The sequence below is a fragment of the Saccopteryx bilineata genome, chromosome 8, assembly GCF_036850765.1.
Source record: "Saccopteryx bilineata isolate mSacBil1 chromosome 8, mSacBil1_pri_phased_curated, whole genome shotgun sequence".
Taxonomy (NCBI): domain Eukaryota; kingdom Metazoa; phylum Chordata; class Mammalia; order Chiroptera; family Emballonuridae; genus Saccopteryx; species Saccopteryx bilineata.
Window position 1 is genome coordinate 29,056,345 of NC_089497.1, and position 22,650 is coordinate 29,078,994.

The window sequence follows — 22,650 nt, forward strand, 5'->3', positions numbered from 1 at the left end:
GGGTTGCTAGGTGGATCCTAGTCTAGGCACATGTGGGAGTCTGCCTCACTATTTTCCCTCCTCTCACCTAAAAAAAGAAAGAAAAGAAAAAGAAAAAAACAATTCTAAAAGATAGCTGTACCCCCATGTTCACTGCAGCATTGTTTACAATAGCCAAGACATGGAAACAACTGATGAATGAAATGATAAAAAAAGGTGACATATATTCATGGAATACTACAGCTAGTGCTCGACTTACGACCATGATTGGTTCCGACAGACCGGTCGTAACACGATTTGGTCATAAATTGAGAAAGCTACATGTACAGTACTGTGAAATGATGTTATAAAAATCTTTAAGTCAAAGACAAAGACAATTTCCTCTTGGTAGTCATCTTGGGAGGGATTTGATGAAAAATATCCAAGACACAAAACACAAATTGCTGTACCGAGTCTGGGATACCAGTTGAAATGGTGCATGTGGAGATGGTAGTGCTGCCGGAAGCTGGTCCACACTATCGTATGCCCAGCTGGGCAACGCTTGCGCTGCCAGACGTGGAGCAGTTGTGGCTAGTGATTGTGGTTGTAAAGTCAAATGGTCGTAAGTTGCATAGGTCGTAAGTCGATCAATACCTATATTCAACCATGAAAACAAGATCTTGCCATTTGTGTCAAAATGGATGGACCTTGAGGGCATTATAACAAGTGAAATAAGTCAGACTGAAAAAGACAAATACCATCTGATCTCACTTATTTGTAGAATCTAAAAAAACAAAACAGACTCCCATTCCACTCCCCTCCCCCCTCAAAAAAACAACTAGATTAATAGATACAGAGACCAGGTGTCAGAGTTAGAGGTGTGATAGGGAGTAGGAAAAATGGGTAAAGGGGATAAATAGGTACAAACTTTCAGTTACAAAATAAATGAGTCATGAGGATGTAATGTAGACCATACCAACTATATGAAAAAAATTTTCTGGTGAAAGTTTTGCAAATTAAATATTAAGTACAGTGGCTCAATTTCCCTTTACAACCATGGATGTTTCTTGTAATGCTTTTCTGGGATATTGTCAAAGAAGGACTGAAAACATAAAAGAGTTATTTTCTCTGCTCCAGTCTGCTTGGTACTTAATATTTACTCCATCAGTATATTCAGAAGATTAAGTGAGCAAGCCAACTTCCCGTGCTAGCTTTCTCATTTTATTAGTGGGCTATTATGGAAGTAGACTATTCATTTTGGTATTTTTATAGGAAACTGTGAAACAAACAAAAATTCCCTGAACCAAGGAACAAATGTTAGCATTTTCCACTCTCTCCATAATGCTAAATTATTCATTAATTAAATTACTATGTGGGTGCATATGTGTCTTTGTGAGTTTTTTTTATTTATTTTTTAATATTTATTTTTGACAGAGACAGAGAGAGAGTCAGAGAAAGGGACAGATAGAAACAGACAGACAGAAAGGGAGAGAAGAGAAGCATCAATTCTTCATTGCAGCTCCTTAGTTGCTCAGTGATTGCTTTTCTCATATGTGCTTGACCGGGGGGCTATAGCAGAGGGAGTGACCCCTTGCTCAAGCCAGCAACCCTGCACTCAAGCTGGTGAGCCTGTGCTCAAGCCAGATGAGCCTGCACTGAAGCTGACGACCTCAGGGTTTTGAACCTGGGTCTTCTGCGTCCCAGTCTGATTAACTATCCACTGTGCCACTGCCTGGTCAGGCGTGTCTTCATGAATTTAAAGGTGAGAGGTAGAGGGCATGAGATAGACAATTGTTGAAGTTTTTTTCACTTTTGAGCTGGTTATTCTGGGGATTCAATTGTTGAAGTTTTATTTAGCTAAGATTACTTTGAGCCACATAAACTGGAATGATTTGATATTAAAAGTCAATCCCTAAAGTTCCTATCACACATGGGCAAAATATGAAATCAAAGCAACATAACTTATAAATATAAATAATAAATTTCTTCCAAAATTATCCCCCCCCAATACACTTAGAATTATTTCCAGTCAGAACAGCAATTCTACTGAAGTTGCAATATTTAGCCCTGGAAATACTGGAATTATAAAAGAACTTTAAAAATCTTGAAAATTTTGGTCAGTAAAAATGTGAATTTATTCTTTCTCTGTTGCACAGTTCAGTAGTAGCAAGATCATTCTACAGGGCTGTTCCCAAAAAATAAATTTAAATTACAAAATTTCAGTTCTCAAGCTGGGGCTAAGCCTAAAACACCACTCTGTGATAAATTGCCAGCCACAAAGAGGGCAGCCTAAAACCCACCACTTTTCAACCACAGCTCCATCTCGATAATTAACCCACGTGGTAACATCCTGTCCTTTGAACACGGGCAAAGCATTGAAAGCAACCAAACCACAGCTATCTTAGTATTGGAAGTTCCATTTCTTTAAGGGGTGGAATTTATTTTGAGGGAGAGAGAGATGGATGTGCTGTCTGGGAGGAAAAATCATAAGGTTTTCACAGTTAATTTACTGAACATTTTTCAGAGAAAATGGAAGTTGGAGAAAGGAAAGGACAATGAATTATGTAATAAATGCCAGTTCTTGAGGCTGTCTAAGTTAAGGAGGCTGGGAATGTGTGGAAGACTCTTTCTTTCTTTTCTTTTCTTTTTTTTTAACGAGAAAACTCACTACAATGAACAAAGAATTCCCCCAAACGTGCAATTCCATTGACAAACGTGCTTTGCAAAGGTTATTTCTTACAACTTAGAGTGTACATAGGAAACTGAATTGCAGATGAGAAACTTGCGATGTAGTCACTTCGACGTGTGAAGCCTTTGTGTACCTTCCAGGATCTCTTCTTCTTACACTATAAAGTGAGGGGAATGACTTAGATGGGGAAGGTGAGGCCAATGACCTGGAAGAAACAGGGAGATGAGGGAGAGAGGGGAGTTGGCTGGCCAGGTCTGCGGGCGTCTACGGAGCCTTGGCCCTGTCCCATGGGGCAGCTGTTGGGCTGCTCCTTTGCATGCCTTGTTTGGACAGGTCTTTCAATTTTTTCAAGAAAAGCCACAAAATCAGGGCATTTTGTCTCTTCATTTGGAAATTTTAATTCATTTTTTTCAACACTATCTGGTAGGTGGTTTTATTTTTGTTTTTTGTTAATCACCTTTGTGGGCAAGGAGTAGCCTGTAAGCTGCTGAAGACCTTTGTAGCAGATGGTTTCTAACATCGTTTGTGTTCTAAAGCGCTGTATGGGGGATTCCATGCCTTTATTTGCTCAAATTTCTACCTCCTGGTCTTGTTTCTTTCCACCTGTCAGTTGGTTAGTTTAATTACTAAATTCAACAACCTTATATTGAATGTTTTGGCAATACTATGTTAGTAGCTGGAGATATATAAAAATAAGTGAAAGTGAAACTAGGACACACTTTCAAGGAAGACAAAATAGTACTTTAACCTGGATGGGCAGATGGGAAGGTAGGTGGCAGGGTTGGTTGGACACAGATCATTGAAGGACAGTGTTAGAACAAGCGGTTGAGGAATAAATGGGAATTGTCCAGCCGAGAAAGAAGGGATGTGGATAATTATCTTGCTGTTCATCAAAATTATCTAAAAACAGACACTGGCAGCCAAAACAGTTTAAAAAGAAGCTATAGCAAATGGTTCAGAGCAGCAACTCTGAGCTAATCTGCTTGAATTAAATCCTAATTCTATCACTTACTAGCTATGTGATCTTAAACAAACTACTTAACCCAGGGGTCCCCAAACTTTTTACACAGGGGGCCAGTTCACTGTCCGACCATTGGAGGGCCAGACTATAAAAAAAAACTATGAACAAATCCCTATGCACACTGCACATATCTTATTTTAAAGTAAAAAAACAAAACGGGAACAAATACATTATTTAAAATAAAGAACAAGTAAATGTAAATCAACAAACTGACCAGTATTTCAATGGGAACTGTGGGCCTGCTTTAGGCTAATGAGATGGTCAATGTCCGGTTTCATATTTGTCACTGCTAGCCGTAACAAGAGATATGAAGTACTTCCGGAGCTGTGACACGTGCGTCCCGCATCACCGGAAGTAGCACTGTACGTGAGCGACTCCGCGCTTTGCGGCGCCCACATACAGTACTCCAGGAGCACAGAATGTGGATGCATCCTGTGCTCCTCTCACTGACCACCAATAAAAGAGGTGCCCCTTCCAGAAGTGCGGCGGGGGGTGGATAAATGGCCTTAGGGGGCCACATGTGGCCCGCAGGCCTTAGTTTGGGGACCCCTGACTTAACCTCTCTGTGCCTCCATTTCCTCACGAGAAATTGGGGCTGATGATAACATTACCTGTGTTGTGAGGTTGTTGAGATTAAGGGAATTAATACAAGTAAAATGCTTAGAAAAGTGCCTAGATATTATAAGCACTCTGTAAGTGTTAGCTACTATTTAAGGAGGAGGAGAAGAACAAAGACCAGGACGATGATGAGGAAGAGGACAAGTAGCACTAGAGGGGATTATGAGCACATGTTCCACAACCTTTTACTTTCTTGCAGTCCTGTTTTTGAAGAATTAAAAGGTAATCATTTGCCCTCACTTGCTGCCATTGGCCTTCCTTGCCGCTCGCATGCCCAGCCGCTGCCCCGCAGAAATGCTTCGATTACAGAGAATCCTTCCCCAGATTAGGCCAGTGTCCAGGGCACTGGCTCCTCACCTCACTCGGGCTGATGCCAAAGATGTAAAATTTGTGCAGATGCCTGAGCCTTAATGCTTCAAGGTGTAGATCTTTTAGCTGATGCTGTGGCTGTTACTATGGGGACAAACGGAAGAACAGTGATTATTCAACAGAGCTGGGAAGGTCCCAAAGTAACAAAAGATGGTGTGACCGTTGCAAAGTCCATTGACTTAAAAGATAAATATAAAAATATTGGCGTTAAACTTGTGCAAGATGTTGCCAATAACACAAATGAAGAGGCTGGGGATGGTACCACCACTGCCACTGTACTGGCGTTCTCTGTTGCTAAGGAGGGCTTTGAAAAGATCAGTAAAGGTGCTAATCCAGTGGAAATCAGAAGAGGTGTGATGTTAGCTGTTGATGCTGTAATATCTGAACTTAAGAAGCAGTCTAAACCTGTGACAACCCCTGAAGAAGCAGCTCAGGTTGCTACAATTTCTGCAAATGGAGACAAAGAAATTGGCAACATCATTTCTGATGCGATGAAAAAGGTTGGAAGAAAGGGCATCATTACAGTAAAGGATGGAAAAACACTGAATGATGAATTAGAAATTATTGAGGGCATGAAGTTTGATCGAGGTTATATTTCTCCATATTTTATTAATACTGCAAAAGGTAAAAAATGTGAATTCCAAGATGCCTATGCTCTATTGAGTGAAAAGAAAATTTCTAGTGTTCAGTCCATTGTACCTGCTCTTGAAATTGCCGATGCTCACCGTAAGCCCTTGGTCATAATTGCTGAAGATGTTGATGGAGAAGCTCTAGGGACATTTATTTTGAATAGGCTAAAAGTTGGTCTGCAAGTTGTAGCAGTCAAAGCTCCAGGTTTTGGTGATAATAGAAAGGACCAGCTTAAAAACATGGCTATTGCTATTGGTGGTGCAGAAGAATTGAAGATGTTTAGCTTCACGACTTAGGAAAAGTTGGAGAGGTCATTGTGACCAAAGATGATACCATGCTCCTGAAAGGAAAAGGTGACAAGGCTCGAATTGAAAAACGTATTCAAGAAATCATCAAGCAGTTAGATATCCCCACTAGTGAATATGAAATGGAAAAACTAAATGAGCGTCTGGCAAAACTCTCAGATGGAGTAGCTGTGCTGCAGGTTGGTGGGGCAAGCGATGTTGAAGTCAATGAAAAGAAAGACAGAGTAACAGGTGTCCTCAATGCTACAAGAGTGGCTGTTGAGGAAGGCATTGTTCTGGGAGGGGTTTGTGCCCTGCTTTGGTGCATTCCAGCCTTGGATTAATTAACTCCAACTAATGAAGATCAAAAAAATTAATATAGGAATTATTAAAAAAGCACTCAAAATTCCTGCAATGACTATTGTTAAGAATGCAGGTGCCGAGGGATCGTTGATAGTTGAGAAAGTTCTGCAGAGTTCCTCAGAAGTTGGCTATGATGCTATGCTTGGAGATTTTGTGAGTATGATGGAAAAAGGAATCATTGATCCAACTAAGGTTGTAAGAACTGCTTTATTGGATGCTGCTGGAGTGGCCTCGCTGTTAACAGCAGAATGTGTAGTCACAGAAATCCCTAAGGAGGAGAAAGAGCCTGCAATGGGCGGGGTGGGAGGAATGGGAGGAGGCATGTTCTAACCTCAGAGTAGTGCTTTATCATTAGTAATGAGAACTGTGAGAGGAAGCTCGAGGCAGTGTTCCTCACCTATAACTTCAGAGAAATCAGTGAAGGAAATGACTGGAGAAAAGGCTGGCTAATGCAAGAAAATCACAAATAACAATCAGTTACTGGTTTCTGTTGACAACATACAATGGTTTACTGCTGTCATTGTCCATGCCTACAGATAATTTATTTTGTATTTTTGAATAAAAATACATTTGTACATTCCTGATAACTAAGTGCAAGAGCCATGTACCAATGTGCTGCTTTCGACTTAAATCACTGAGGCATTTTTACTACGATTCTGTTAAAATCAGGATTTTAGTGCTTGCCATCACCCGATGAGAGGTTAAGAAGCAGCCTTTCTGTGGAGAGTAAGAATAATAGTGTACAAAGTAGAGACATATCCAATTATGTGACCTTTGTGTAATAAAAATTTGTTCCAAATTAAAAAAAAAAGTAATCATTTTTGTCTTCCCTCTGCTCCAGACCTATTGTGAAAACTAAGTTGCCCAATTATCTCTTTGGTTGAAATTTCAAAGACAGGTGAGATAAAGTTAGTTTGTAACAAGTGGGTAACAAGGACTGTGTCTGCGTTCCCACGTCTAGTCTCCCTGTGCAGCGAGTCCCACCTGCTTATCATACGCAAGCTTCTGGCTTCCCTTCTTTCAGAGAACCAACCACTCAGTGGCCTGTTTTTGTTTTGACTGGAAAGAGCTTTGGCTTTGAAATTCAGAGAACCAAAGACATTTCCTCCAGGAGGTGATAGCAGAGGGTTGGCCTTGTGGGAGAGGCTGCAGAACTTTGGTTATATTTTCCTGCTAAAGGAAGTAAAATTCACAAGTAATAATAGCTGTAAACTTTTAGGTCAGAAAAGTAATCAGTTTATAATCGCTTTCTTTTTTTTTTTTTTAGAAGCTTGACCTTTCTGTACTATTTTTGTAGACTTGACTAATAATAATAATAATAATAATTAATAATATTGCTATAGTTAGCACCTATTTAGTATTTACCATGTCCTAAGACTTGTGTTTGAAAGATTCAAGTCCCCTTGTCCCCTTCTATCGCAGACCCTTGCATAATTCAAAACTACATTGAGTTTTGTATCCGAAAAAAACTGACACAATTCAGTGTGTGCTGCTTTTGTAAATAGTTAGTTCAACATAGTAACCGCGCACCCAAAATACCACATAAACTGTTTTGGCTGCCAGTGTCTGTTCTTAGGTAATTTAGATGAATGGCAAGTTATATGGTCCACATCCCTCCTTCCTCTGCTGGACAATCACCATAACACGAATTTTTGGTGATACATTTTAGGAGCTGGTTGTCAGGCAGGAAACTCCATACAAGGGTTCTCTCAATTATCTGAAGGACTAGGATCAGTCCTTCATCTTTCAGAATTCTCTTTGCACCTAGCTCCTAACTGTGCACAAAGTAGGCTTCATAAATGCTGTTGAACAAATATATGAGTGGCACCCCGTCTCCATCCCGTCCCCTCCCTGATTATCTGAATGTTAAAATAAGATGATGGAAAGTGTGAAGGCAGAGAGAGAGCGTCACGTTTTCCAAACACTGAATCAACGTTACTCTCTGTCTACTATTTTCATTCTCATTCTCTTGATTTTGTGTCCCAGTGTCTGTTGCTGGCTCACAAGAATGGAAAATCCTACATAATAGCCATTCTTCCTTAAGGATGAAAAAACAGTGTTCTTTTTTTATTATTTAAAAAAATTTTTTTTAAAGAATAGGGAAGGGTTGGTTAAAAGTAAAATAATCTTGAGATTGGTGATAATTGTCATTTATCGTAGGGTGTTTTAAGGTTTCTGTATGGCTACTCCAAATGGCTTTTCTAGGCTTGGCTTGAGAGGACTGATGGGATCATGGAGGCATTTTTCTCAGTCCAGTCTTACCATTCAGTTTAGGACTTTAGATCTCAAGTGAAAACTCTGACGTTCTGTTCCTTTATAAAAGTAATCTCTGAGATTCCAGTTCCTGTTTGTAAAGCCCAGTGGATTGGACTAAATGATCGCTAATATTACTTTCTGTCTAAAAACTCACTGTCTTTGGCTCTCTCCAGACTAAACTTTTTTTCCCTCCTGTTTTAATCATTTTAGAGACTGGAAGGAGTTAGGCAATAGGTTGTGGAGGTTAAGAATTAACATGAAACTGGATGGGTGATGAGAAGAGGAGGAGAGATGAGCATTTTACTATTTCATATTCATGTAAACTCATCAACAGCACTTTGAAAAGTTCCATGATTTTTTCTCTTGTGATTGCCTGTTTTGTAAGTCACATCTTTGCTGTGAATTTCTGTCTCCTTGCTATGGAAACCAGCCAAGGACACGTATCGACCACCTGCTCACTTTCTAACACAAGGCAACCCCCCAGACATTATTATTATCACTATTTTTGCTTTCTCTTACAACTGGTTTATGACTTTCTCTTATGTAGCAATAAAACTCTTGGAGAGCCCTCCTGGGGACAAATGAATGCATCTTAAGTATATTTCTGTTAGCTACCCTTTGATGGTTCTGTTTCAGAATAAAGTGGTGGGGGGTTCTTACTGAAATTTTCCTCTCCTTTCCTTTAAACTTACCACTCCTCAGAAACTCTTAGCTACACTCCAAGAGAGCTTTGTGAACAATGAAAAAAATTGTCTACGAAATATGGTCAGAAAATAAACTTAGCATTTTTCAGTAATTTTCCTCCCATTGGGAAAATTTTTTACATTCTACAGAGGCCCAGTTCAGCCTGTGTGAACTAGCCTTGTAGTTCTTTAAATATTGAAATTTATAAATAACAAATAGAAAGCGTATCTGAAATCTAGAGGCGCAGAACAAAAATTTGTTCTCCACCCTAATAGCAAACAGATTCAAGATTGGTTGTCCTGCAACCGGTTCAACTTTGTGTAGTCTACAATTTATTTTTATTTCCCCAACATTTTGCATTTTATTAATTCATTTGGATCTTATATTTCATCTGTGTCTGCCCTAGAACAGAACATCCGATGAGGTTCAGTTTTCTCTTCTCACAGTCATAGTCTTGAGTATTGGAAAACAGGAGCGTCTGTCCTGAGCTTGGCACTTGCTTCTGTGGCCTTGGGTAAGCCACTCAGCGTCGCTAGGTGTTGGGCAAATGAGTGTAAAATTTGTATTTTCTGAGTTGGTCACTTTTATTGTTAAAAATGGTCGCTGCCCATGTGAATGGCCGCTCTCAGGTGAAACTGCTAATTACCTTCCTGATTGGGAAAGGGCTTTGTTATGGTAATGTGTGCCGGAGGAGGGGTTTTCATGGCAAAGTGTTTTAAGAAGAAGGAGAAAGGAGAAGAAAGAGGCCACATTTTTGCAAAGAAGGCAGCCAAGATGGCAGAGTGCTGAAGGAGAAGCCAGTTTGTGTAGAGATGAGGAGGAAAAAGTTGTGCATTTGGGGAAGCAGAAGTGAGTAAGACTGGTGGGGGCGTTTGATTCTAGGGAAATGTGTCAGTAGGTTTGTGAGTGCTGAATGAGTGGGTTTTGGGGCCTGTGTGTTTGTGTTTACTCACTGTCTGGGTGCGAGGCTAGAATAAAAGGAATAGGCCTCCAGTTTTTGGCTCTGCTGTTTCTTTACCGTCTGTCCGAATCTAATCGGAACCTGCACCTGCCTGGCTGCCACGGCCGTGACTACTGGCCGTACACTATGCTTCTGGCTTCTCTCCTATAAGAATAACAGAATCTGGATTTTGAATCATACTTCTGGCTTATCTCCTATAAGAATAACAGAATTGGGGGGGAGAGGGAATCCCCCAGAGAAAAGGGGTTTCACTTACTGTCATGGAAATTACCATTAGAATGAACTATTTTCATCTATTTTTCCTCTTTCTTTTTAAAAAATGAAGCTAACCAGATGGCATGCATAGACAGTCAGAGTAGTGTCACCATGACCCATTTCACCAAGTTCATTACCATATACCACTTTAGTTTTCCTATTTATCCCACTCAACAAGCATGTTTTGAATCACCACCCTAGAAACTATTGAGTATTCACAAACCACTGAGGTGTCATTTCTGCCTCAATGGCAATCCAAGGCAAAGGCAAACGTATGAGAATGACACAAGGAAACTGATCCCACTTTCTTCCTTGAACTGGGTATGTTTCCTCCTTCTTCTCTGGTATCTATTTCTTCTCTTTGCCTTGTCTTTTCCCAACTCCATCCCTAATTCCTTTGTTCTTTTTTAGATTTCTGATTCCTACCTGGTGTTTGCAACTTCAGTAGCCCATTTGTAATCTGAGCCCTAATAAAAACTGTCTTCAAAGGCCAGAGAGGAAATGAATCAAATAATTTTTCCTTTTCCCTGGACTCAAAGGAAGACTTCTTATAAGCAAGGAAAAAATATCAATGTGGTATAATAATGTGGCATTAAAAGTACCCATCCCTACTGAGGACCAGAGTAAATCTGCTAAGTGCCTAAAATTTCTTTTTCTTTCTCTCTTTTCCTTCCTTCCTTCCTTCCTTCCTTCCTTCCTTCCTTCCTTCCTTCCTTCCTTCCTTCCTTCCTTCCTTCCTTCCTTCCTTCCTTCCTTCCTTTGACAGATGATTGATCTATAATGGGAAACAGGGACTAAGGAATTGGGTCTCAGAGAATTTAGAAGAATGGTGTCAAGGGCAGTCGAAGGGCGCTGAGTGAGTCGCCCTGGCTGGGAGTGGTTAGACAACCACATGGAGGTGCAAAGCAACAGGTATCTTAGGAAGTCAGAGACCTGAGATGGAAGCAAGAAGCCGATCCTGGTCCTGATGCACCTCTAACAGCTTCTGGAGAGAAGATCTTGTCGTGATGGCATGATTAATTTGCTTCCCCACTGAGAAACAGGAGTTAACGTCTTCAACAAGACGTCCCCTGTAGGCTGGACTCTCAGGAAAGGAGTTGCGTTCCAGTGAACCTCCATGGAAAGTGGTTATGGCACACCTTAAATTTGCACTTAAGATGAGAATCCTGGTCATTTGCAAGGGTTAGACCCCATCTTCCATATAGGAGAGGAGCTGGCCCTTCCCTCAGCCACGACTTAGTGGCCAGGGGAGGGCTGAAGCCAAAGATCTGCCATGTGCTTGTGCTATTTTATCTTAGCCTCTGATCCCTCCAGGGAATGGCTGGTGCTTCCCTAATCGCACGGTTTAAATGCCTCACAGGCCAAGGGGCAAGCTCCCCCTCCTGGATTCTGACTTCCAGGCCTGCTCCATCTCTGTGCATGACCCTAGCCTGGAGTGTGCCAAGGACAACTGGGGACCCTCACACCAACTACTGATTCTTTCTATGTAAATTTTCCTTAGAAAACACTGCTTGGCCATTTGCCTTTATAGGCAGAACAACCTCCAGATCTTACTCCAGGGCTCTACTTGAGACTGGAGTTCTAAGATATAAAAGAACTCAGAGAAATGCTCTCACTCATTAATTCATTGATCTATCCATTCAACATTGTTTAGTACTTAGCAAGTGCCAGGTGCCGTAGACACAATAATGAGTGGAGAATGAGGTCCCTGTCCTGGAATGACTCACAGTCTAGAGGGGTTGGCTAGCACTGACTACTCAGACTCCTTCTCTGCGTCAGTTTCCATCTCTGTGAAATTAGTCACAGGGAAACATTCAATTCCTGTTTATGTGTGTTGGGCTGACCAACTCACTTGGAGGATAATTGCCAGCATTTTTACAATCCCACTCTGGCTTCCCTCCATCTTCCAGTGTGTTATTAAGCTTCTTCTGCCTTCTAGTCCTTGATGTGTATCCATAAAAAACAAACTTATTTTAATATCAGTCTCAACAAGACTTGCAAGGAATGCAAATAGAAGACGTTGCATAGCAAACGTAAATAACTCTTGAACTATCTTTATTAGCATCTGGCCTTATACAGAAGCACATTAAAAAAAATATGAGTTATCCATAAGAAATCTGAGGCAGGCTAAAAATTACTAGACTTACATATTATCAGCATACAAAGATAGTCTGTATTCTTTTTTTAAAGGAACCGCATGAGATTCAGATTCTGACTGCTGAACTCCACTTGTTCTAGTTTTTACCAAAATCAAATGATAACATTACTGAAAATTCCTTTTCCTATATGCTTATCATCTACCCACCTACCTGTTCATTTTCCAATCTATCATTTCTCTCTCCATCTATCTGTATAGTTATCAGTGTGGATGCAGTGGTAAAGAGACACGAAGGTTGGCTATTTGCTTGATTCTGAGTTCTGATTGGGTAGAAAAAATGGGATTTTCCATTATCTGTTAAAGGATCTTTGAGAGTAAACACATAAAATGTCGTTTTGTATTGCAATTTACATGAGGCTTCCTTCTCCTTCAAATAGCTCAAGTTGCTACAAAGTTACTTTAAAACACAGATCCTCAAATTAAAAATCTTATGTGAATAGAAGTTATAACAGCCTGAATTTTAACGTATTTAGTGTTCTGTCAGAGTCATGAGACATATAGATGTAAATAACAATTGGAATGGAAATGTACTAAAGAGCAGTGGAATCTTGTTAGAGGACAGTTTGACGGACTCCTGACCTCCACTGCCCACTGCCCTTAACATCTGGAAGAGCCTGCTCACTTTGATGTGAAAGCCAGGCATTACCTATTGTCTCTGACCCTGGCATTGCCAGGGTTTTATTGAAGTCCTGTTATTATTAATTCATTGAACACATATTTCATGAGGGCTTAGAATGTTTTAAGTACTGCTAGATTCTATTAGTAATAATATTAAGAGTAACAAACTTTGAATAAATATTTACTAAGTGCCAGACTCTGTGCTAGGTGCTTTACATCAATTATCTCATTTAATACAATCCCAACAACTCTAGGAGGAAGATGCTTTTATATTTATTTTGCAGCAAGGAAATGAGGGCCAAAAGAGTTTAGACTTTAAAAACATTTTTTCTTTTTTCTTTTTTTTTTACTAACGACCAAAAAGAAAATTCATCAGTTTTCAATAGAGTCTCTCCAAGAGTGGGAAACATATTAAACTCAGAAATAGTGGGCCCCGTAGAATAGCATCACAAATTAAAAATATAGTTCTCCATGTGGCAAAAGTGCTTTCAATCCAATTCAAGACACAGCAAAGTTTCTTTGAAACACAATTTAAGAATTTCCTTCCTATCCATGGCATCAAATGGAAACCACAGGGCAAGGATAATCATGGTGAACTTGGAATACAGAAATGGCATGGAGTTTACGAGTATGCTGCCAGCAACACTTTAATGAACTTACTGTGAACAAGAAAAAGTTTGAAAGCCTGAACAGATTGTGCATGTGTAGAAATGAGGGGGATATAGAACTTGGGTTGGACAGGCCCAAAGAGGTTAAATAACTTGCTCCAGCTCATCACACAGCTAGCAGGTAGCATAGCAGGATTCAGATCTGATAATCTGTTTCCAGAGGCCTTAGCCACACTGGGTTAAAGCCACTAGAAGAACCCACGGCATCTATGCCTTAATAAGCCAGTTCAACTAAGTTTAACTGTACCCCTAAGATCATTGTTATATTTGGGTTCTTTGCTTCCATCAGTACAAATATTGCCAGGAAGGATGGCCACATTTCTACTCTCTAAGACTTGCCCCTCACAGAGCAGATGCCCATGAGAAGTCATGAGGGGTGTATTCACAGTTCCTTCTCTTTCCCTGGGACCGCAGGATGCTTTTGACATTCCTATCCTGCTGCCTAGAATTGTTCATTGAGAACCTCCATGTAAACCTTCCCCTTCACTTGAAAAAAATTCTAATTCAGGCCTTGGCTGGTTGGCTCAGTGGTAGAGTGTTGGCCTGGCGTGTGGAAGTCCCAGGTGTGATTCCCAGTCAGGACACACAGGAGAAGCGCCCATCTGCTTCTCCACCCTTCCCGCTCTCCTTCCTCTCTATCTCTCTCTTTCCCTTCCACAACCAAAGCTCCATTGGAGCAAAGTTGGCCTGGGCTCTGAGGACGGCTCTATGGCCTCCTCCTCAGGTTCTAGAATGGCTCCAGCTGCAATGGAGCAATGCCCTAGATGGGCAGAGCATCACCCCCTGGTGGGCATGCTAGGTGGATCCCTGTTGGGTGCATACAGGAGTCTGTCTGACTGCCTCCCCACTTTTAACTTGGGAAAAATACAAAAAAAGAAAAACTATATCTATATCTATATCTCTCTATCTCTCTATCTATCTATCTATCTATCTATCTATCTAATTCCAATTTATTCCAACTTTATTTTTTAGAGCAATTTTATGCTTACAGAAAAATTGAACAAAACGACCTTCCTCATTACCAATGTCTCACACCAGAGTGACACATTTGTTTGAACCTACATAGACACATTATTGTCATCCAAAGTCTATAGTTTACATTAGGGTTCATCCCTAATGGTGAACCTACATAGACACATTATTGTCATCCAAAGTCCATGTTACATTAGGGTTCATCCTTGGTGGTTTAAATACAATGGTTTATGACAAATGTATAGTCATATGTATCCACCAGTGTAGTACCTTGAAGAATAGTTTTAGTCTGTAAAAGTCCTCTGTGCTTTGCCTGTTCAGACCTCCCTCCTCCTGGCAGCTATTGATCTTTTTACTGTCTCCATAGTTCCCCCCCGACCCCAGAATGTCATACATATAGTTGGAATTATACAGTATGTAGCCTTTTAAGATTGACTTCTTTCACTCATATGCATTTATGTTTCCTCCATGTCTTTTCATGGCTTCTTAGCCCATTTATTTCTAGTGCTGAAAAATATTCCATTGTCTGGATGTCTGGATGTACCACAGTTTATTTATCAAGCTGCTCTTTTTAAAGGCACATTTTGGATTTTGTAAACTTCTCTCCTGACTTAAGAATGTATGCTGATAATATGTAAGTCTAGCACGTGAACTCGGCTAGACAACAGCCAGGTGATCTAAGAAACCACTGGGAAGTATTTACGAGTGACAGTAGTTTCACTGGGTTCCTCCTCCAGAAAAACACTTTTTTTTTTTTGAGAGAGAGAGTCAGGGAGAGAGATGAGAAGCGTCAACTCATAGTTGTGGCACTTTTGGTTGTTCATTGATTACTTCTCATACATGCCTTGAACCCCGAGGGGGTTCCAGCCAGGCCAGTGACCCTTTGTTCAAGCCAGCAACCTTAGGCTCAAGCCAGCAACCTTGGGTTCAAGCCAGTGACCTTGGACTTCAAGCCAGCAACCTTTGAGCTCAAGCCAACCAACATGGGATGCCATCGATGATCCCATGCTCAAACTGGTGAACCCCCCGCTCCAGCTGGTGAGCCTGTGCTCAAGCTGGATGAGCCCACACTCAAGCTAAAGACCTTGGGGTTTCAAACCTGGGACCTCAGTGTCCCCTGTTGACAATCTATCCACTGTGCCATGACCAGTCAGGCAAAACATTTGTCTTTTAATAGTGTTTCATCATCACCACAAGGAGATTGTGAGGAGTCTGGAGGATCTCTGGGGGAAGGAAACCTCTTGATTACTCTCATATCACACCAGATGGGCATTGCATCATGACAGGGGGACAGGCTGAGATTCCTTGAGCACCTGCCAGGTGCCACACTTTGGGTCCATTAGCACCTTCACAGTTAGCAAGCTGAGATTTCCATGAATGGAAACCACAGAGGAAGCTCTGGCTCACTCTTAGTTGTGCGGAATTAACATAAATCACAAGCCCAGCTTAATGAGCTGGAAAGGTTCCAACACAAACAGGCTCATTTTGTAGAATGCATAGTAGGCTGGAAAAGTATTCATTTCAGATGGAGTTGACTTTGGCTGGCATCTGTTTGGTCAGACTTATTATAAGGATACCTTTTTTTTGCCTACCTGGATAATGATGCTCATTATGGACTCCTGAGTCATTGAATGTCCCCAAATAACTTCTGAATCTTAACATTTAACCTAGTGATGCTGAAACTACATAGATTTCTAGTTAGAATTAGTATATTTTATGTTATAAACATTTGGAAATTGATAATCACTATATAGATAACGTGATAAAATAATTGTTCTTCTGAAGCCATTTAATTTTGTTAAAAGTGTGATTTTTATAAATATTCTTTATCATTTCAAAAAATGTAAATCAGAGCATAGCACTTTCTACTGAGAACTCTTCCCTTCATGGCTTAGAGATTCCTAGCTCATTGGTCTCTGCCTGTCCCCCCCCCCCCATTAATTAAAGGCCAGACACACTGACTTTCTCTTTTCTTTGAATTCATCAATTTGCTCCTGCCGGGGGCCTTTGCACATGCTATTCCTTCTGCCCTAATTGTTTTTTTCCAACTCTGCACACTAATGGCTCCTTTTTATATGACAAGCACGGTTTCTGCTGAAAACCATCCTTTCAGAGAAGCCTTTTCTCACCACGCTGGCTGAGACATTGCTCAATTTAGTCATTTCTATCACATTGTCTCATTTATAGTATTTCTCAATAGCTGTAACTATCCTGTTTATTTAATTTATTCCTTGTCTCTCTCCTCCGCTATGTCTGTAAACTGTGAGAGAAGGCATCTGGCCTGTCTCATTGGCACAGAGTACGTGCTCAATAAAAATTTGGAGAATGAATAATTGAATGGGTATCACCACGGATGTTTGACTTTTCTCTGAGTTTGATTCTGTCTTAGGAGCGTGTGTGCTTGCACGTGCCCACCCCCAGGGGAAAAGACTTTTTTTTTGCTATTCTCTATATTGTTACCTCTGCTATCAGGTAGCACATGTCAGTTCATTGTCTACTTTTAATTTTGTATTCCCTAGGGCTTACATAACATTTGGCACATAGGAGTTGGTGAACACATGTTGTTGAGTGAATTAATGTTTGTAGGCAATGTTGATGAGTCTCTTTTAAAAAAAACAGGCTATTCCCTTTTGGCATATATTGATAATTCATCATAATGCCAACATCATGAACATTGGTCTCTAGTAAAGCTGCAGTCTCTCCTGCCTTCTAATGTCTCTGCTGAATTGTTCTCCTTTCCGGCGAGCACGTGAATAGAGTGCACGCTGCCTAACAAGCAGATAGCAGAATGTCTAACCTTACAACAACAAGAGCCTTGTCAATCCAGGGTCCCTGGTAAAATAATGGCAGTACATGCCAGGGGTCAGCTCCATGATTCTATTGCTCCGGAAAGTACTGAAAGAGGGGAATGAGGACTGACACGAACTGAATGCCTCTCATTCTAGACAGTGTTATGTGCTAGACATAGATCATCTCATTTAATTGAGACAACATTACTATGAAGGGTTATTGCAATTTTTTTTTAAGTAGACGAGGAGCCAGAGACTTGGAATTTTGAGTTACTTGCCCAATCGGCAGAACTAGGATTTTTTTTTTTTTTTTAGAACTAGGATTTCAATGTCTTTCTGACTCCAAATGCTGTGCTCTTTAAACCATAGGCACCACAAAACAACCAAACAACAACAAAATCCTCTCCTGGGTACTTCACTTTGGTTACTAAAACTCTCTTCTGAAAGGCCAATATTCTATCTTACCAAGTCATTGAAATTAGTGTTGCTAATTTTGATAAGATGAACTTTTAGCTATTTTCCTAATTTAGGTTGTTATCTCATGAGAGGGTACAAGTTGGAATGGAGGGCTGGGCCATTTGAGTTTCTGAGGGCGTGACACCTCCGGTGGGAGAATAGGTGACAGATGCAGGGCCCTGAGGAGGGTATGGCCCGTGGGCTGAGGACTGCAGCCAGCCAGGGCCACGCCAGCCTCTTGTATCAATTCTGAAGGCAGTTTGCTGGGAAGCCTGATCGGTGGGCTGAGGATGGTGAGCGTGAGACACAGCATAGCAGGGCGGTTACAGGTTGGGCTTTAAACCAGATACTTAGGTTTAAACAATGCCTCTGCCACTCACAGCTTGTGTGACCTACGCAGGTGACTTACCTCTCTACACCTAACACTCTTCACCTCTTAAAAAATAGTGATAACTAGGAATACATATTACACCTGGGTGTTGTGAGGAGGAGTAAATGAAATTTTCCTATATAGAGTGCTTTGAACAGTGCCTGGTAGCCAGTGGTTCATAAATGCCAGTCCTTGGTGTAAAACTGTATATCATCAGAAGGTTCCATTCAGCCCACAGCTGATTACAAGCTATGAGTCTCATGTGGTTATTTTAGAGCATGTAGAACCTGACTAGGTGGCTTGGTCCTTGACTGTGAGGACTGTTGTGGGGGGTGGAAGCGTCTCTTTTGGAGCTGTTTCGCTCTCTAGAGTTTGAGTCTGTGGCGTCTCCATGTCCAGAAACAGGACATATTGCCTATATAAGGAACTTTTATTTTGCTCTTATACCTTTGTTACTAATTTACTTAATGTCACCAATTATTTTTTTTCCTTTCGTTTGAAAAAAGTAAAAATTTCAACTACTTGAAATAGTTAATAATAATAATAATCACAATCAAATTTTAGTTTTGTGCGTATGAGTTTCCACTGTACCACAATTCAAAGAAGGACGGGGCAGTATGCCTTTCAATCAAGATCCTGGGACTAGAAATCATTCTTCTAGTGTAGATTTCCATGCTAATTCATTCTGAGAACTATGTCCTATTCTTATCATTCATATTATCTTTATTTCTTATTCCTTGATTTTGGGACGCCTGCTTTGTCTTTTGTGATATAGCACACTTCTATTTTTTGTCTGCACGAGGCCCAGTGGCAGGATGCGTTATGTGTTGATCTGCATTTTGATAATCAACTGAAATGTGAAAAGTGACGATGGGATACAATATATTTGGGTTGGAGCAAAATGTTCCCCCTAATGAAATGTGACTTTATGAAAGAAATGCTCCTAATCCTCTCAAGAACTGAGCCAGGTCCTCAAGGGTAAATGGGAGGTATTTGAGGTTTCTCTCTCTCTCTCTCTCTCTCTTTTTCCAAAAACCATTGGGTCCACCAGCTGTTACCAAGCGCATTATTAAAAATCGTGTCAGCTCAGAGTTATTGCTGTTCCTGAAGAAAAGATAAATATATGTATTTTTAAATCTGGACATAAGAAGGTTTTAAAAAATATTGTTGTAGAGTTCTCCTGGCTACCTTTCCTTAGCTCTTTTCCAAGTTTGGGGCTGGAGAAACTCAAAAATGTCTCTGTGCCAAAGTTAAATATTAAATGAAAACCTTGTGTCTAAGGAGCTCCAGGATTAATAAACTGTGGTAAAATAGGTAAGATCCCAAATCATCAGAGAAAGAAATCTCTAGAGACAATGAATGGGGTTGTATTATACATGGTGTCAGCTTCTGTACTATAAGATAAAACCCACAGGAAAAACATGAACCATGGCTTATGTAAGGCTTGGAGAAGGTACCATCTCTTTGATGGTATCACACTGCTACACTTACTATTGTTGAGCCAATGCGCGCGCGCGCACACACACACACACACACACACATTTGAAGAAGCCAAAGGAGTTAATGTTTTACACAAATGGGCAATGTGATATCACAAGGAAGTCTCCCTTCCTTAGAGAATGTCCTCTTTAACTATCAGTAGCACTAGTTTCCAAATGTCGAGTTCAGTTATTATGGTGAACATTATTTTTAGTAGCACTACCTTTTCCCTCAAGGAAACACTTGGGTAAAATGAAGTATTACTGCAGGACTATACAGTGAACAAGGAATATAAATTTAGTTTTCATTTGCCAGGTAACCCTAGTGTTAGTTTGCTTCCCAAACTTGAATGCATGGATCTGGTGAGTTGTCTGAGTTTCAGTTCTTCCTTCCTGAGTGCGCTGCAGTGATTGGGCACAGGGAGCTGAGAGGTAGCCTGTAAAACAGTTAGAGCCTATGGACTAGACTAGAGAGTTTGAGCTACCTGCATGTGGATCCTGGCTCTGCCCCTTATCAACTGTGTAACTTTGGGAACCTCTATTTCTTAACCTGGGAAATGGGAATCATAATCCTTATTGGGATCATATGTGATAACAAATTTCTGATACCAACCTGGCAACCAGCAGAAAATAAAATAGCCATTATGACAAACATGATATAGCTTTGCATTCTTGCTATTACTGTAGTTAGAGAACTTAATAGAATGTTAATATATCGTTTACCAACCAATTCTTGTACTTTAGGAACATCCATACACAAAACCATCCTTAAAAGAGATAATCTGCCCTGGGTTTTTGATATACAAATGCTTGCATTAAATGATATTTGAAACACTTTCCCCGAATTAAAGATGTAATTTTGATGCATTTGAGTAAGCGTCGAAGAGAAATCTGACGTGTTGGAGAAGAGAAAGGTCATGAAGATACCCACTAATATCCACTAATAAATGTCTAATAAAATTAGACATTAATAAATTTAGGAAAACTGGAACAGGCCAATGTGACTGTATGGAGAAATATACAAAAGAAATAGAAAGGAACTCTGAAATTCTAACATACTTAGATAGAAAGCCAAGAACATGGATATGACCAAAAGGATTTCAAGGACCAAATAAACATTTCTCTGGTTACCTTGCCAGCAGGGGCCTTTGCTTATGCTAATGAATTATAATGAGAAAACCACCTGTCAATGAGGTAAACAGTAATTTCATGTAGTACAATGAGTGCTCCATGCTCCACCTTGAAGAGTAGCATGGGGAGGAGTTTGAGAAGGGCTTGTACAGCAAATGCTGAGATCACAAAGAAAGCAGTTTGGGCTCCAGAAAGGATTTTAAACTAGTGTGTATGCTTTGGAACGTTTTGAATATTGCAGCCCCACTGTGATTTCCTATGACTTGACTCTGGAGAGTGTAAACCAAGAAATACATGTTTGTTGTATTGCTTGTCCCGTCAGATATCCTTTGCTGAATGTATGAGATGTTGGTCTGGGGATAGGTGTTTGTTGGTGTGATTTGGAGGAGCGGACTGGAACTGAGATTGACATCTTCTCTTTGTAGTCTCAGAGGGGCTAGGCCTGCTCAGGGGATACAGGAGATTGAGTCAGCTGTATCCATGGTATCCAAGACCAAGTTTCGATAAGCAATATTTTCATGACGTAACTGATCTCATTGCCTATATTTGGTAGTTATTGCAGTAGGTATGTATTCTGTTTTTCCTGGTTGTATCCTGTTAACTATTATTATTAATAATCACTGTTCTGTTAATAACTACAAAGAAAATATAAGGTTAACTACTTTATCAATTCCCTTAAAAATATAACTATTTTATGTGCTGAATGATACTATATGTATACCTAAATTATGGGATGGTTTGGCATGACAGCTAACATTCACAGAGTACGTACTATTTGCCAGGCAATGTTGACAGCGCTTTTTATTGATTACTTCATTTAACTATCTTTTGTCATTTAAGCTTCAGAAAAATCCCTTTAAAAGGGAAGCTATTAGTATAATAATTCCTGCTTACCTATGAGGAAGCTAAGTCACAGAGAGTTTAAAACATGTTGAATGTCCCACAGCCAGTAAATAGAAAGACTAGAATTTGAACTCAGAGAGACTGCTTCCAGGATTTAGGCACTCAATTACTACACGCTCTCACTTCATTGAATAAGAACTTTGAGTATTGACTAGAGTTCAGCATATACATACACTTTCCACATTCATGCCCACCCATAATGACTGAATTTGACATTTCTTTTTTTTTTTATAAATGCTATTCTGCTCTTCATATTCATCGGGCTGCCAGATGAAAACTCAGGGTTATTAAAGAATATAGCAAAACACCATTTATTTAAAATTTTCTGAACACATCTTATAGGTAAAGAACTCAAAAGGGAATCGAAAAAAAAGAAAAATAAGACAAAATTCTCAATCTTTATAAACTTTAAAGATAAGAAAATAAATTATCAACACAGAGCTCCTCTTTAAAAAGTCCACTTAGGTACTGAGAGAATTCAGGGCTGCTATGGCCCCTCTGGCCTTTGGTCAGTGAAGGCCGTTAGGTGTGCCAAAGGGGAAGCTGTTCTCACCGCACAGGAAGAAGAAGTTCCAGGCCAGCCAAACAGACAACTAGTCTTCCAGGTTAAACCAACAACTGGTATTAGCGGCAAATGCATGCTTACTTGGGAAAGTTGGATGGAACGGAGGGTGGCCAGGGCTAAGCTGGCCGGTGCCTGGGTGGTAGAAGCAGTAACTACATTGCTGAGTGCACAGACGCTAGTGACCCGTGGCTTAGGGTCACATCCCAGCTCTGACACTTATTCCCTACGTGACACCTTGGTAAAGTTCACATTTTTTACAAAATTCTTTTTATGCTTCACTATCCTTCTTCGTACAACGAGAACAGTAAATACAGGTAAAGTCCTTAGGATGAGGCGTAGCACCGAGGCCGATGGAAGTATTAGCTGTTATTATCATCATCATCACTGATAGAGACAGGAGCGGGTCCAAGGGATGAGACAAGCAGCAGAAGCACCGCTTACTTCAGCTGGAACA

General features: G+C 40.4%; 1 protein-coding gene and 1 pseudogene across 2 annotated transcripts in view; one reads left to right on the forward strand and one right to left on the reverse strand.

The window, feature by feature from the left end:
* Nucleotides 1–22,650, reverse strand: part of COL8A1 (collagen type VIII alpha 1 chain) — a 169,741-nt gene that overhangs the window by 13,920 nt on the left and 133,171 nt on the right. The gene's annotated exons all lie outside the window — the stretch shown is intronic.
* LOC136311651 (60 kDa heat shock protein, mitochondrial pseudogene) lies at nucleotides 4,526–6,262 on the forward strand (annotated as a pseudogene).